Raw genomic sequence first — 17,018 nt, 5'->3', positions numbered from 1 at the left:
AGGGGACTAATATACCTGGTGGGGAGATTTGCTGCAGCTGCTCAGGTGGATTTAAGCTCGAAAGGGGCGTGTGGTTCTTGGGGAGATAGCGAGGAAAGAGATTGGTCTGAGACTTGTACAATTGGGAAAAGGAGTAAGTCAAACAGACAGGGTAGGCAGGAACAAAGCAGAGAACAAGGTAGGACTGATAAACTGCAGTTATTTCAAAGCAAGGAGCCTACCAGATAAGGCAGATGAACTCAGGGCATGGTTAGGAACATGGGGCTGGGATATCATTGCAATTACAGAGACTTGGCTCAGAGATGGACAGGGCAGGCAGTTTAATGTTCCAGGGTACAGATGCTACAGGAAGGATCAAAAGAGTGGCAAGAGGAGTGGTGTTTTTGATTAGGGATAACATTATGAGTGTATTTATGGAGGATATTACTGGGAATACGGCGAGGGAAGTTATTTGGGTGGAACTGAGAAATAAGAAAGGGATGAACACTTTACTGGGATCGTTCTATTGAACCCCCCAATGGTCAGCGGAAAATTTGTAAGAAGATATCAGTTATTTTTAAGAATAAAACGGTGGTTATGAGAAGGGATTTTAACTTTCCAAACATACACTGGGACTGCCATAGTGTTAAGGGCTTAGATGAGGACGAATTTGTTAAGTGTGTACAAGAGAATTTTCTGACTCAGTATGTGGATGTACCTACCAGAAAAGGTGCAAAATTTGACCTACTCTTGGAAATTCAGGCAGGACAGGTGACTGGGGTGTCAATTGGGGAGCAGCTTGGGCCAGTGAGCATAATTCTATCAATTTTTAAATTGTGATGGAAAAGGATAGATTGGATCTAAAAGTTAAAGTTCCAAGTCGGAAGAAGGCCAAGTTTGACAGTATTAGGCAAGAACTTTCAAAAGTTGATTGGAGGTGGATGTTCATAGGTAAAGGGATAGCTGGAAAATGGAAGGCCTTCAAAAATGGGATAACAAGAGTCTAGAGTCAGTACGTTCCTATTAGGGTGAAGGGCAAGGCTGGTGTGTGTATGCCATGCTGGATGACTAGGGAAATAAAGGTTTTTGTCAAGAATAAGCAGGAAGCATATGTCAGGTATAGGCAGCTGGGATTGAGTGAATTCCTAGAAGAGTATAAATGCAGTTGGAGTATACTTAAGAGGGGAATCAGGACGGCAAAAAGGGGACATGAGATGGCTTTGGCAAATTGGGTTAAGGAGAATCCAAAGTGATTCTACAACAGTGTTTACTGTGGAGCAGGATATGGAAGATAGAGAATATGGGAAAATAAATACCCACATCCTGAAAAATGTCCATATTGCAGAGGAGGAGGTGCTGGACATCAGATGTGGGACGTGATCAGATGTACCCTAGATCTCTGTGGGAAGCTAGGGTAGTGATTGCTGGGCCCCTTGCTGAGATATTCACATCATCAATGGTCACAGGTGAGGTACCAGAGGGCTGGAGGCTGGCGCACATGGTGCCACTATTTAAGAGAAGTGGGAAGGAAAAGCTAGGGAACTGATGAGTCTGATATTGGTAGTGGGCAAGTTGTTGGAGGGAATCCTGAGGGATGGGATTTACGTCTATTTGGAAAGGGAAGAACTGATTAGGGATATCAATATAGCCATCTCATGTCCCCTTTTTGCCCTCCTGATTTCCCTCTTAAGTATACTCCAACTGCTTTGTGAGTGGGTTCAATCTCCATACTTTGCGTTCTGCCTAGACAGCTGCATGGCAGCCTTTACTTTGGAGGCAATGGTTCATTGGTCTTTAGGTATAATTCCCACTTTGGGTGCTGTGCATTGTGGATATGTAAGAGGTCCTGGGTTCAAATCCTCAAGGACCCCTTTTAGTGGCACCGTGACTTAATTGGTTAAAGTGCCTGTCTAGTAAACAGGAGATCCTGGGTTCAATTCCCACTGGTGTCTGCCCTTTACATCCACTGTTCCTCATGTAAACTTCTCTCAAATGCAATGTTATTGATCCAATTATTTCATTAAAGAGAAGGTTGAGAGGTGACTTAATTGAAACATATAAAATAATCAGAGGGTTAGATAGGTTGGATAGGGAGAGCCTTTTTTCTTGGATGGTGACGGTGAGCACGAGGGGGCATAGCTTTAAATTGAGGGGTGAAAGATATAGGACAGGTGTCAGAGGTAGTTTCTTTACTCAGAGAGTAGTAAGGGATTGGAACCCTTAGCCTGCAACGGTAGTAGATTCGCCAACTTTAGGTACATTTAAGTCGTCATTGGACAAGCATATGGACGTACATGGAATAGTGTAGGTTAGATGGGCTTCAGATCGGTATGACAGGTCGACACAAGCCGAAGGGCCGGTACTGTGCTGTAATGTTCTATGTTCTATGTTCTATGTCAATAGATTGAACAGTGTGTTCCTTCTTGGAATTTCATTGGAACAACAGGGTGAGGCAGGATAAACTGCAGTCTCATGGGGGGAATGTTGTGTTGTTGGCACAGACACCACAAGCTGATCGTTGTCAACACTTGTTCACTTTACACCGACAGGACCACCATCATTGTAATCATATGATTATGGTGGCATTGTTTTGGGTGGCACGGTGGCTCAGTGGTCGGCACTGCAGCCTCACAGTGCTAGGTATCTGAGTTCAATTCCAGCCTTGGGTGACTGTCTGTATGGAATTTGTACATTCTCCCCGTGCCTGCATGGGCTTCCTCCCACAGTCCAAAAATGTGCAGGTTAGGTGGATTAGCCATGCTAAATTGCCCATAGTGCTCAAGGAGTGTAGATTAGGTGGGTTTTGCAGGATGTATCTGGTTCGGATACTCTGAGTGGATTTGTTGGGCTGAAGAGCCTGTTTCCACACTCTAGAGATTCTATGGTTCCTCATGGTAGAATGGTTAACAAGGTTAGATCACATGGAATATAGGGAGAGCTAGCTTTTGGATACAGTACAAGCTCAAAAATAGGAGACTAAAAATCAAGAAGGGCTGCAAAGAAAATCCTGGGATGATCTCTTTTGCAAGAAGCCGTGCTGACTACTCCTAAGTAAACCCTGTCTTTCCAAATGCATGTACTCTTATCTCTCAGAATCTTCTCAAATAATTTACCTATCACAGAGCTTAGGCTTAGTTGCCTATAATTCTCAGGATTTTCTTTGCTGCCCTTCTTGAATAAGGGCACATCATTCTGCCCTCAAATCTTCTAGAACTTCACCCATGGCTAACAATAATGTACACATATCAGCCAGGGCCCCTGCAATTTCTTCTCTAGTCTGTTGCAGGGTTCTAGCATACATTTGAAAAGGGGCCAGGAGATTTATCCACCTTCATACATTCTAATACTTCCAACAGCTCCTCTACTGTGATATGGACTATCCCCAAGATATTGCCACTAACTTCCCAAAGTTCCCAAGCCTTCATGTCTTTCTCCATGGTAAGCACAGAGGAGAAATATTCATTGACGACCTCACCCATCTCCTGAGGTTCCACACATACACGCCCACTTTGGTCCTTGAGGGGTCCTATTCTCTTTCTAGTTATTCTTTCCTTTTAATACACTTAAAGAATCTCTTTGAATTCACCCTAATTTTCTCAACCAACGCTATCTCATACCTCTTTTTTGCCCTTCTGATTTCCTTCTTTAGTAAACTCTTGTGTCCTCAATATATCTGCACAGATTCCCTTGTTCCCAGCTGCCTGCTCCTGAGACATACCTCCTTTTATTATGGTCAAAGCCTCAATGCATCTTGTCATCCAGGGTTCCCTACTCCTGCCAACCTTGTCCTTCACCCTCACAGGAACACATGAACATTAAATTTTAGCGATCACGCTGTTAAAGGCGTCCCACTTTCCAGAGGTCCGTTTGCCTGCAAACAAACTACTCCAATCAACTGCTGCAAGCTCCTATTTAATTCTATCAAAATTCGCCTCGCCCCAATTTAGAACTTGAACCTGTGGATCAGTTTTGTCCCTCTCCATAGCCATTTTAAAATTAATAGACTGAGATGACAGAGGGGGAGCATTTTGGAACCAGTAACCATAGTCCCATTAATTTTAAATAACAAGGTGTGGAGCTAGATGAACACAGCAGGCCAAGCAGCATCTTAGGAGCAGGAAATCTGACCTTTTGGGCCTAGACCCTTCATCAGAAAAGAGGGAGGGCAAGGGGATTCTGAAATAAATAGGGAGAGACAGGGAGGCGGATTGAAGATGGATAGAGGAGAAGATAGGTGGAGAGGACTCAGACAAGTTAAAGAGACGGGGATGGAGCCAGTAGAGGTGAGTATAGGTGGGGAGGTAGGGAGGAGATAGGCCAGTCCAGGGAGGACGGACAGGTCGAGGGGGCGGGATGGGGTTAGTACGTAGGAAATGGGGGTACGGCTTGAGGTGGGAGGAGGGAATAGGTGAGAGGAAGAACAAGTTAGGGAGGCGGGGACGAGCTGGGCTGGTTTTGGGATGCAGTGGGGTCAGGGGAGATTTTGAAGCTTGTGAAATCCACATTGATACCATTGGGCTGCAGGGTTCCCAAGCGGACTATGAGTTGCTGTTCCTGCAACCTTCGGATGGCATCGTTGTGCTACTGCAGGAAGCCCAGGATGGACATGTCATCTGAGCCCACCGACTCCCGCAGCTAACTAGAATACACCTCCTCCCACCGTCCTGCAAAAATGCCATCCCCTATCCCCAATTCCCTACGCCTCCACCACATCTGCCCCCAGGATGAGGCATTCCACTCCCAAACATCTCAGATGACCTCATTTTTCAAGGACCGCAACCTACCGCCTGCAGTGGTTGAGAATGCCCTCAACCATTTTCCCACATTTCCCGCAACTCATCCCTCACACCCTGTCCCCGCAATAACAACCAAAAGAGAATCCCCCTTGTCTTCACATTCCACCCCACCAATCTCCGGATCCAATGCATCATCCTCTGATACTTCCACCATCTGCAATCTGACCCCACCACCAAAGATATTTTTCCCTCTCCACCCTTGTGTGCCTTCCAGAGGGATACTCTCTTCATGACTCCCTTGTCTGCTCCACACTCCCCTCCAGCCCCACCACACTTGGCACTTTTCCCTGCAAACGCAGGAAGTGCTACACTTGCCCCCATGCCTCCTCCCTCACCCCCATCCCAGGCCCCAAAAAGACTTTCCACAAGCAGAGGTTCACTTGCACATCTGCTAATGTGGTATACTGCATCTGCTGTGGCCTCCTCTACATCGGGGAAACCAAGCGGAGCCTTGGGGACCGCTTTGCAGAACACCTACGCTCGGTTCGCAATAAACAACTGCACCTCCCAGTCGTGAACCATTTTAACTCCCCCTCCCATTCCTCAGACAATATGTCCGTCCTGGACCTCCTGCAGTGCCACAACGATGCCACCCAAAGGTTGCAGGAACAGCAACTCATATACTGCTTAGGAACCCTGCAGCTCTATGGTATCAATGTGGATTTCACATGCTTCAAAATCTCCCCTCCTCCCACCACATCCCAAAACCAGCAAACTCATCCCTGCCTCCTTGATCTGTTCTTCCTTTCACCTATATCCTCCTTCCACCTCCAGCTGCACCCCCATTTCCTACCTACTAACCTCATCCTCTCCCCTTGACCTGTCCATCCTCCCTGGACTGAACTATCTCCTCCCTACCTCCCCACCTACACTCACCTTTACTTGCTCCATCCCCGAATCTTTAACTTGTCTGTCTCCTCTCCACCTATCTTCTCCTCTATCCATCTTTAATCCACCTTCTCCTCTCTCCCTATTTATTTCAGAGCCCTCTTCCTCTCCCCCATTTCTGATGAAGTATCTCGGCCTGAAACGTCAGCTTTCCTGCTCCTAAGATGCTGCTTGGCCTGCTGTGCTCATCCAGCTCTCCACTTTGTTATTTAAAATTAATAGAACTGTGCGTACTGGTTCTAAACTGTTCCCCCACTGTCATCTCAGTCATCTGCCCCGCCCTATTTCCCAAGAGTAGGTTAAGTTTTGCCCCTCCCAAGTAGTACCCTCTGTATACTGCTTAAGGGAACTTTTCTGAACATATTTAACAAGTTCCACCTCATCTAAGTGCTTAACACTATGGCAGTCTCAATCTATGTTAGGAAAATTAAAATCCCCACTGTGACAACTCTATTTCTCCGGCAAGTCTCTGCAATCTCCCTGCATATCTGTTCCTCTAATTCCCGTTGACTATTTGGGGGACAATAGTACAACCCCAATAACATCATCATCCCATTTTTATTCATTAGCTCCACCCTCAAAGCCTTACTAGATGATCCCTTTGTTATTTAATCTCTGACTACTGCTTTGTGATCTGCCAGTTTTCAGGTCTAATCAGTGTAACCCCTTCTTCTCCGTTTCCATGAGAGATCCAGTGGACACCCTGCCACTGGCAACCAGGAACAGGTTATGAAAGGCTTCCTATTTTACAAAATGACAAGATTCCTGAAATTGTGAGTAGTATATAGATTATACTAATGAGCCACCAAATACTCCATTTGCCATTAATGGTGTATTCAGATTCTGATCCTTCAGCTTATTTGTATCATCATCAATGCACCCTTTCCAGCTGTCATAAAGCCTTCACTTTATTACCCTTATGACCCTCTCATTACTTTATTTTTATTTAATCCACAAAGACAAGGCTGAATATAGCTTCTGTACAGTCAGACAATCTGAATGCAGTGGTAACAAGGTGTTGGTATCCACTAGAATAGTCCCTCAACTAACCATTTATGTTGAAACTTTATTTTATGTATCTGGACAAATCTCAGAGCATTCTGTAAATGTTTCATGGTAATACCTTTCTTCGCAAGAATATGAAAGGTGTCTATAGAGTTAAAGCGATGGACTATGAAACTTTGTCAACTTAATGGACAGTACAGGCTGTATACTTTCTGCTGCATTTGAGCAAGGACGGAGGGCAGGGTATGACATACAGAAGCATCATTCACACTTACATCCATTATTTTATTAAAGATTTGTTTGCTAATGACATGCAAATTCTTTGAGCTCATACTTTATTGAATTCTCTTCCTGCACCATGTCATTTTCAAATGGGTTTATATCCTACTGAAAAATTCATTTTACAGGTACAGAATATATTTTTATGAATACAAAAGGGTGTTAGTAACAAATGATTTCTTCGTGCTTATAATACTCTGGACACAGGAAAATGAATAAAGATACAATTTTAAAAGGATTTGCTCATTAGATAACATTGGCATATAAGACATTCAGAACGACAAATATAGGGTTTCATGATGTATCAGCTTCTACCTTAATTCTGTACGCCTGTCCTATTCTTTAATTTTGCCCTTGTTAAAATTATTAAAATGTGAAGAATAATCACGGTTTTTACTCCTTGGATTTTTGACTGGAATATCTGGAAAGTCTTGCTTGTTTAAGTACCTTGGTAACAACTTTGTTGATGGATGTTGGAGATCCCTTTGATCTGTCATTGGAATAAAAAACATTCTAAGAAAGCAGAAATACACATCACAAAGATGCTTTTCAAGAGGTCAATGGTGTCATCACTTCACTGCTGAAAACAAAATACAGGCCATTCTAAAAATAGACAAAAAGATTACATAAAGAAGTGTGAAAAGCAAAGGCCAACATATTTTTGTGGCATCTAATGGCCGACACATAAAATGGTTTTGGAATTGTTTGTGTATGTGGTTTTTGTGGTGTTTGTTATGAAGTTCGGTTAATGCCAAGCTAAAGACTTTAAACTTCAATACATGTTTGAACTTAATAAAAACCAAAACAACTGCTGGAAATCAGGAACAAAAACAAAGTTGTTGGAAAAGCTCAGCAGGTCTGGCAGCATCTGTGGAGGAGTAAACAGAGTTAACGTTTTGGGTCCGGTGACCCTTCCTCAGAAGGGTCTGGCCTGCTAAACTTTTCCAGCAACTTTGTTTTTGTTCATGTTTGAACTTACTTCGACTAAAGAAAGATTTAAGACACTCGTACTGCTCCACTTTCATCATCTGTTAGCTGGATGGTGAGGTGCAACTGAAGTGGAGAAGACTGGACTTCAGTGAACTTAATTATTCTCACAAGGCTTTCGAGAAAGTCAAACAAATCCCAAAGCAATACTAAAGGGTACAGATTTGCACAACAGATATCTGCCCTCTTTTCTTAACAGCAGGGAATTGGACAGTCCCATGTATTAATAAGAGCAATATTGGGGTTTGGTCATAGTAAACTGAGCCTAGTTACTAATTGTTGAAATATTTCCGGGTCAGATGGTGTTTCAGCAGCTTCTTATACAGGGATATGGGTGCAAAGGTGTCATTAGTTCTTCCTAAATGTGTTCCCACCCTCACGTATTATGTCACACTACATATTATTCATTTACTGTTTCTCTTGAGCAAGAAACAATTGCTCTCTACCTTTTTCTTTTATTCATTCTTAGAATATAAGCATTGCTAGCTAGGCTGGTGTTCATTAGCAATTTCTAATTGCTCAGAGAACAGCTAAGAATCAACTTCATTATTGTGAGTCTGGAGTCACAAATAAGCTGGACCAAGTAACAATGGCAGATTTTCTTCCCTTAAGGGCAGCAGTGAGCCAAATAGAGCCAACCAGCCTGTTGGCTCAACTGTGTCAATGTTGCTTTTTTGTATAAGAATCAAACTATAAAGTTCCTTTCTTGTAGGATATCTGTTCAGCTTTACTTGAAGTAAAGCTTTTCCTTCATGTCACTTTCATCCCTCAGTTTCAACAGTCAGTTTGCATTCGGGTAAACTGCCTTAGTTCATCTTCCAAATCGTCTTCCAAATAGTGACTTGTTCAGGATTTTGCTTGGTGTTTTGCACATCGATCAATGAGCTAGAAGCAAGGTTTTCTGCCTTGCCATTTGATTGTGAATGTCTGGTTTAAATGGTGATATGTTTGAAATCAAACAGTGATGCAGATTGTAGGACTTCCCTTGGGTTAACTGGCATTGCTATTTATTAACCTCATTTATAACTCCATGATGTACAAAATCAGTTTATCACTTATGGTACTTTCTGTTTTTATTAAGTTCCGCGTGTCTTCAAGAGATCAGAGTAAAAGCTTGAATATATGAACTGATTGTTTTTCTTTGCTTAAACCAGGTTGCTTTTTAGTTTCCTCCCATTGGCTTGCTGGTATTTCATGGTACAAAGGTAAATACGTGATCTTGAAACCATTTAACCAATGTTATTTTCAGAAGTGCCATGTGCTTCATCTCTTTGAAACATTAGTCAGTTTTTAGCAAAGCATGAGCTAATCAGTGCAGTCAACATGGATTCCCTACAGACATGCCAACTTTGGCAGCTTCACCCTTATAGTAAAGGTTACTCATTTTCGAAAGAGCTTGTTGTAATGAGCTGAATTTTGTGCAGGTGGCAGAGGCCTCTCTGCTGAAGTGGGCATTGACCTCACTTTGACTGGCGGCAGGACCTGGCACAGACCAATTAACCCTCTGCCACTAGGGCCACCATCCAATTGAGTATTGCAGCCCACTGTTGGTGGCCAATACCGAGGTAGGTGAATGGAGGGTTCACCTCAAAGATAGGACTCCTTGAAAAGTGATAAGAGTGAGGCTCAGCCAGGCACATGGGTTATCTGGCAGGCTGGCAGTTCCTGGTGGACAGGTGTTGCTGTGGTCAAGTGTTTGAGTGGTGGTGGTCCTTTTGTGAACCAAGGAGTCCTCAACAAGGAGGGCCTCCTTGCTTGGAGACATCTTGAAGGCTGACGGAATGCATTCGGTGGTCTCCAATCCCCTGCTACAACATTGGCAAAATATTTGCAGCCACATGAAATTGTTCTAGTGGGCCACTTCAGGAGCTTAATCAGTTGCTTGTTGGGCATTGATCTGCCCACTTGCTCAGCAGTGGCAAAATAGCATCATGGGAAGAAGAAGTCAGACATCTCCCCTCCACCCTATCACCCTCCTTTTTAAAAAAATCATTAATAGGATGTAGGTTTCTCTGGCTAAGCCAGCACTTTTTGCTTATCCTGAAGTTAGCTAAGGAAACAGTAGGCCCACTCAAGGATAAAGAGGAAGATTACATTTGGAGCCAGAGGAAATGGGTGAGAATCCATAATGAGCACTTTAGATTGATATTCACCAAGGAGAGGGATTTGAGGTTAGGGAAAGATGTGTGAATGCTCTTAGGCAGATCAACATAATGAAGGAGGAAGTGTTGGATGTTATGAAATATATTAACGTACAGAAGTCAGGATATTGTGGGAGGCAAAGGAAGAAATAGCTGGGGCCTTAACAGATATCTTTCCATCCTCTTTGGCCTCTGATGAGGTTCCAGAGGATTGGAGAGGGGCCAATATTGTTCCTTTGTTTAAGAAGAGAAACACAGATAGCCCAGATAATATCAGAGATAATGGGGACTGCAGATGCTGGAGATTCCAAGATAATAAAATGTGAGGCTGGATGAACACAGCAGGCCAAGCAGCATCTCAGGAGCACAAAAGCTGACGTTTCGGGCCTAGACCCTTCATCAGAGAGGGGGATGGGGGGAGGGAACTGGAATAAATAGGGAGAGAGGGGGAGGCGGACCGAAGATGGAGAGTAAAGAAGATAGGTGGAGAGAGTGTAGGTGGGGAGGTAGGGAGGGGATAGGTCAGTCCAGGGAAGACGGACAGGTCAAGGAGGTGGGATGAGGTTAGTAGGTAGCGGGGGGTGCGGCTTGGGGTGGGAGGAAGGGATGGGTGAGAGGAAGAACCGGTTAGGGAGGCAGAGACCGGTTGGACTGGTTTTGGGATGCAGTGGGTGGGGGGGAAGAGCTGGGCTGGTTGTGTGGTGCAGTGGGGGGAGGGGACGAACTGGGCTGGTTGAGGGATGCAGTAGGGGAAGGGGAGATTTTGAAACTGGTGAAGTCCACATTGATACCATATGGCTGCAGGGTTCCCAGGCGGAATATGAGTTGCTGTTCCTGCAACCTTCGGGTGGCATCATTGTGGCAGTGCAGGAGGCCCATGATGGACATGTCATCAAGAGAATGGGAGGGGGAGTGGAAATGGTTTGCGACTGGGAGGTGCAGTTGTTTTTTGCGAACTGAGCGGAGGTGTTCTGCAAAGCGGTCCCCAAGCCTCCGCTTGGTTTCCCCAATGTAGAGGAAGCCGCACCGGGTACAGTGGATGCAGTATACCACATTGGTAGATGTGCAGGTGAACCTCTGCTTGATGTGGAATGTCATCTTGGGGCCTGGGATGGGGGTGAGGGAGGAGGTGTGGGGACAAGTGTAGCATTTCCTGCGGTTGCAGGGGAAGGTGCCGGGTGTGGTGGGGTTGGAGGGCAGTGTGGAGCGAACAAGGGAGTCGCGGAGAGAGTGGTCTATCCGGAAAGCAGACAGGGGAGGGGATGGAAAAATGTCTTGGGTGGTGGGGTCGGATTGTAAATGGCGGAAGTGTCGGAGGATAATGCGTTGTATCCGGAGGTTGGTAGGGTGGTGTGTGAGAACGAGGGGGATCCTCTTGGGGCGGTTGTGGCGGGGGCGGGGTGTGAGGGATGTGTCGCGGGAAATGCGGGAGACGCGGTCAAGGGCGTTCTCGATCACCGTGGGGGGAAAGTTGCGGCCCTTAAAGAACTTGGACATCTGGGATGTGCGGGAGTGGAATGTCTTGTCGTGGGAGCAGATGCGGCGGAGGCGGAGGAATTGGGAATAGGGGATGGAATTTTTGCAGGAGGGTGGGTGGGAGGAGGTGTATTCTAGGTAGCTGTGGGAGTCGGTGGGTTTGAAGTGGACATCAGTTACAAGCTGGTTGCCTGAGATGGAGACTGAGAGGTCCAGGAAGGTGAGGGATGTGCTGGAGATGGCCCAGGTGAACTGAAGGTTGGGGTGGAAGGTGTTGGTGAAGTGGATGAACTGTTCGAGCTCCTCTGGGGAGCAAGAGGCGGCGCCGATACAGTCATCAATGTACCGGAGGAAGAGGTGGGGTTTGGGGCCTGTGTAGGTGCGGAAGAGGGACTGTTCCACGTAACCTACAAAGAGGCAGGCATAGCTGGGGCCCATGCGGGTGCCCATGGCCACCCCCTTAGTCTGATGGGCACCCGCATGGGCCCCAGCTATGCCTGCCTCTTTGTAGGTTACGTGGAACAGTCCCTCTTCCGCACCTACACAGGCCCCAAACCCCACCTCTTCCTCCGGTACATTGATGACTGTATCGGCGCCGCCTCTTGCTCCCCAGAGGAGCTCGAACAGTTCATCCACTTCACCAACACCTTCCACCCCAACCTTCAGTTCACCTGGGCCATCTCCAGCACATCCCTCACCTTCCTGGACCTCTCAGTCTCCATCTCAGGCAACCAGCTTGTAACTGATGTCCACTTCAAGCCCACCGACTCCCACAGCTACCTAGAATACACCTCCTCCCACCCACCCTCCTGCAAAAATTCCATCCCCTATTCCCAATTCCTCCGCCTCCGCCGCATCTGCTCCCACGACAAGACATTCCACTCCCGCACATCCCAGATGTCCAAGTTCTTTAAGGACCGCAACTTTCCCCCCACGGTGATCGAGAACGCCCTTGACCGTGTCTCCCGCATTTCCCGCGACACATCCCTCACACCCCGCCCCCGCCACAACCGCCCCAAGAGGATCCCCCTCGTTCTCACACACCACCCTACCAACCTCCGGATACAACGCATTATCCTCCGACACTTCCGCCATTTACAATCCGACCCCACCACCCAAGACATTTTTCCATCCCCTCCCCTGTCTGCTTTCCGGAGAGACCACTCTCTCCGCGACTCCCTTGTTCGCTCCACACTGCCCTCCAACCCTACCACACCCGGCACCTTCCCCTGCAACCGCAGGAAATGCTACACTTGTCCCCACACCTCCTCCCTCACCCCCATCCCAGGCCCCAAGATGACATTCCACATCAAGCAGAGGTTCACCTGCACATCTACCAATGTGGTATACTGCATCCACTGTACCCGGTGCGGCTTCCTCTACATTGGGGAAACCAAGCGGAGGCTTGGGGACCGCTTTGCAGAACACCTCCGCTCAGTTCGCAAAAAACAACTGCACCTCCCAGTCGCAAACCATTTCCACTCCCCCTCCCATTCTCTTGATGACATGTCCATCATGGGCCTCCTGCACTGCCACAATGATGCCACCCGAAGGTTGCAGGAACAGCAACTCATATTCCGCCTGGGAACCCTGCAGCCATATGGTATCAATGTGGACTTCACCAGTTTCAAAATCTCCCCTTCCCCTACTGCATCCCTCAACCAGCCCAGTTCATCCCCTCCCCCCACTGCACCACACAACCAGCCCAGCTCTTCCCCCCCACCCACTGCATCCCAAAACCAGTCCAACCGGTCTCTGCCTCCCTAACCGGTTCTTCCTCTCACCCATCCCTTCCTCCCACCCCAAGCCGCACCCCCCGCTACCTACTAACCTCATCCCACCTCCTTGACCTGTCCGTCTTCCCTGGACTGACCTATCCCCTCCCTACCTCCCCACCTACACTCTCTCCACCTATCTTCTTTACTCTCCATCTTCGGTCCGCCTCCCCCTCTCTCCCTATTTATTCCAGTTCCCTCCCCCCATCCCCCTCTCTGATGAAGGGTCTAGGCCCGAAACGTCAGCTTTTGTGCTCCTGAGATGCTGCTTGGCCTGCTGTGTTCATCCAGCCTCACATTTTATTATCTTAGCCCAGATAATTCCAGGCCAGTGAGCCTGACATCAGTGGTGGGGAAGATTTTGGATGAGAATATGAGAGACAGAATTTATTCATATTTGGAAGTGAGTGGACTTGCTAGTGATAGGCAGCATGGCTTTGTGTGGGAAAGTCAAGTCCCATCAATTTGCTTGAGTTTTTTCACATGACAAGAAAGATTGATAAGGGGAAGATAGAGGCTATTGCCTACATGGGCTTTAATAAGGCTATTGATTAGGTACCTCATGGCTGGAATTTACAGAAGATAGAGGCTCATGGGATCCGGATGTGCTGGCTTGATGGATGCAAACTGGCTTGATCATAGGAGATGGAGAGTAGCAGTGGAAGTGTGCTTTTTGGAATGGAGATCAGTAATTAGTCGTGTTCCACAGAGGCCAGTGCTGGGACCTTAGTTGTTTGTAATATATACTAATGATCTGGAGAAAAATGTAGGTGGTCTGATTACTAAGTTTGTGGATGACACCAAAATACGCAGTTTCAGATAGTGAAAAGGATTGTCAAAGGGTACAGGCGAGATGTAGATAGATTGCAGATTTGTCAGAGAAATGCCAGATGAAGTTTAATCTGGACAAATGCAAGGTGATGCATTTTAGAAGATCAAATTTAACAGCAAATTATACAATAAATGGCGGAGCCCTTAGGAGCATTGACACATAGAGGGATTTGGGCATAGAGGCCCAAAGTAGCAATACTGGTAGATTAGGTGGTTGAGGAGGTACACAGCATGCTTGCCTTCATCAGCCAGGCATTGAATATAAAAGTTGGCAAGTTATGATACAGTTGTACAAAATTTTAGTTAGACCACATTTGGAAAACTGTGTGCAGTTCTGGTTGCCAAACTACCATAAGGATGTGGATGCTTTGGAGAGGATATGGAGGAGGTTTAGCAGGATGTTGCTTGGTCTGGAGAGTTTTCACTCTGACGAGAGGTTGGATAAACACGGATTGTTTTCACTAGAAATATGAAGGCAGAGGGGCGACCTGCTCGAGCTCTGCAAAATTATGAGATGCATTGATAAGGTGGATAATCAGAGGCTTTTTCTCAGGGTGGAAAGGCCAAATACAAGATGGCACAGATTTATGGTGAGAGGGGCTAGGTTTGGGGGAGAAGTGTGGAGAAAATGTTTCACTCAGAGGGTGGTGGGTGCTTGGAATACACTTCCAGTATAAATGGTGGAAGCAGGCACATTAGCAATGTTTAAACATGGGCACATGAATAGGAGATGAGCAGAGGAATGGAAACCATGCATGAGCAATAAATAGCATGTCTATATAAGGACTAGGAATCGGCACAGGCTTGGTGAGCCAAAGGGGCCTATTCCTGTGCTGTATTGAATTGTATAATTGTATTGAATTGGTCTTGAGAAGTTGGTGGAAGCTGTCTTCTGAAACCACTCCAGTTTTTAGAGTCTATGTACACCCACAGTGCTACAGTGGAGGGAATTCTAGAGTTTGACACAGGCAAGTTGAAGGAATGCCATTATATTTCTAAGCCAGAATGTTGAGTTGTTTGGAAGGGAACTTGCGGGTGATGATGCTCTCATGCATTTGCTGCTCATTCCTTTCTAAGTAATAGAAGTCACGCAGTTGAAAAATGGTTTGGACAGAGACATGGTGGATTGTTGCAATGCACCCTGTAGATGGTACGCGCTGCTGCTTGTGTGTCAGTGGTGAAGGGAATACCACTGCGTCAATCTTATCTTCATCTATCTCACACTGAATATCTTAAATATTCTTAAGTACCTCTCTGCCCATAGAAATAATGAATATAATACTGATACACTTTGGCTGCTCGGTGAGCATTCTCCTCATTTTGCCATATTCTGTTGCTGGACTACTTTCCATCACCAGCTTAATGGGCAATGGTAGATTTTGTCAGGTTTCTGAATTTAATAATATTTGAATCTCCAGCATGTAACATGTTAATTTTCCATATTAAATTGATCTTTGCTGTCATAGCCACGTATGCTATATCTCGTACAGTTTTGCAAAAAAATATAATACCTGGATTTTATCCACTGAAACTATGTTCAAACTGTTTAGCTGAAAGAGTTTATTTCTGTAGGATGTTACATTCCTGGTTTCAGGCATTGACACATTTTCTGTATCTCTTGAGACATTCATTAGGGGTGCATCTAGGGACTTTGCCGTTTCTAGCAGATTCTGTCTTTAACTCTAACTAAGAATTTAGATCACTAACCATAAACCTAACTTCTAGTCCTATGCTAGTCATTAATCCTAACACCCTGTGGCTACACTGGTAAATTCACTGATTTTTTTTCATTCTGGAACCATGTGGTGTTTGTTATTAAATTTAGCAAGTAGCATACTCAAAAATCTGAAGAACATGTGGTAACTATTCATTAGGCATTTCAGTGGAGATGTCAATCACACGAGCAGATCTGAATCAGCAAGAAAATCTGGCAACTTGCTGTACTTAGATTAAACACAAAATTATGCCAGTATTGAAGCACTCTCCCAAATTTGTGCATTTCTGGAGGATGAGAACTGGGACCTGTGATCCCTATTCTCCTCCACTCCCTTCATTACATTAGACAATTAAGTTTCGTTTTCACAGTCTGTCTCACTGTCCCTTCCTACATTGATTCATAACGAAATGGTCCTAGTGCTGTGGTCTGTGGTGAAGGGGTGGCACTTGTTGCTTATCCTGAAAAAAGCAGCTCACCACAATGTAGTGACCTTTGTATTTCAACTTGCTTGATGTTAATTTGAATTGAACAACAAGTCAAAAGGATCTCCATGTACCCAACAAGCCGATGTCATCAAACAAAGCAAGCAGGCAATCCGATTGAAGAATTCCCTCACACAGCGAACTAAAATGGTAAAAGCACAAAGCTTTTCATTGTAATTTTACAGGGAACCAAACGAATATTGGGGAATATGCATAAGAGTAGGGTAAAAGTTGAAATTTCCTGAAAAGCTTTAAAATATAGTTAAAGTATGTGGAATTTTATCATAATGGAGCTTGTTGAAAGTATATGAAAAGAAAATTACCATTTCAAGACCAGAGAGATGTTTAATAAAGGTTCTGTCAGGGCTAATGCCGAGAAATGCATGAAGAACTGCCCAATTTGATGATCCCACTAGCTTGGATGAATGGCTTCAGATCTTGAAAAAGTAAGTCCTAACATCAAGGTCTCAGTCATAGTTTCAGTAGTGATATTTATCATGCCAATGTAAGTCGTATGTAGTTGCTATCAAGCAATAATTACATCTTGTCTAGGACAAGAACCTCCTCTTGTGAAAATACCAAGTGGTTTATTCTCTGCTACAGCAGAACTAGCACAGCCTGTAGATCCTAAACAGGAAGCTACAGAGTGAGAACAGAGTCAG

At 45.4% G+C, this 17,018-nt stretch overlaps 1 non-coding gene across 1 annotated transcript; it reads left to right on the top strand.

The window, feature by feature from the left end:
- Positions 1 to 1,857: 1,857 nt before the first annotated feature.
- trnat-agu (transfer RNA threonine (anticodon AGU)) lies at positions 1,858 to 1,931 on the top strand. The gene has a single exon. It is a non-coding gene; the product is annotated as a tRNA-Thr (tRNA).
- Positions 1,932 to 17,018: the final 15,087 nt, after the last annotated feature.

The sequence above is a fragment of the Stegostoma tigrinum genome, chromosome 7 (genome assembly GCF_030684315.1).
Source record: "Stegostoma tigrinum isolate sSteTig4 chromosome 7, sSteTig4.hap1, whole genome shotgun sequence".
NCBI classification, from domain to species: Eukaryota; Metazoa; Chordata; class Chondrichthyes; order Orectolobiformes; family Stegostomatidae; genus Stegostoma; species Stegostoma tigrinum.
This window is presented reverse-complemented; position numbering and strand designations above follow the sequence as displayed.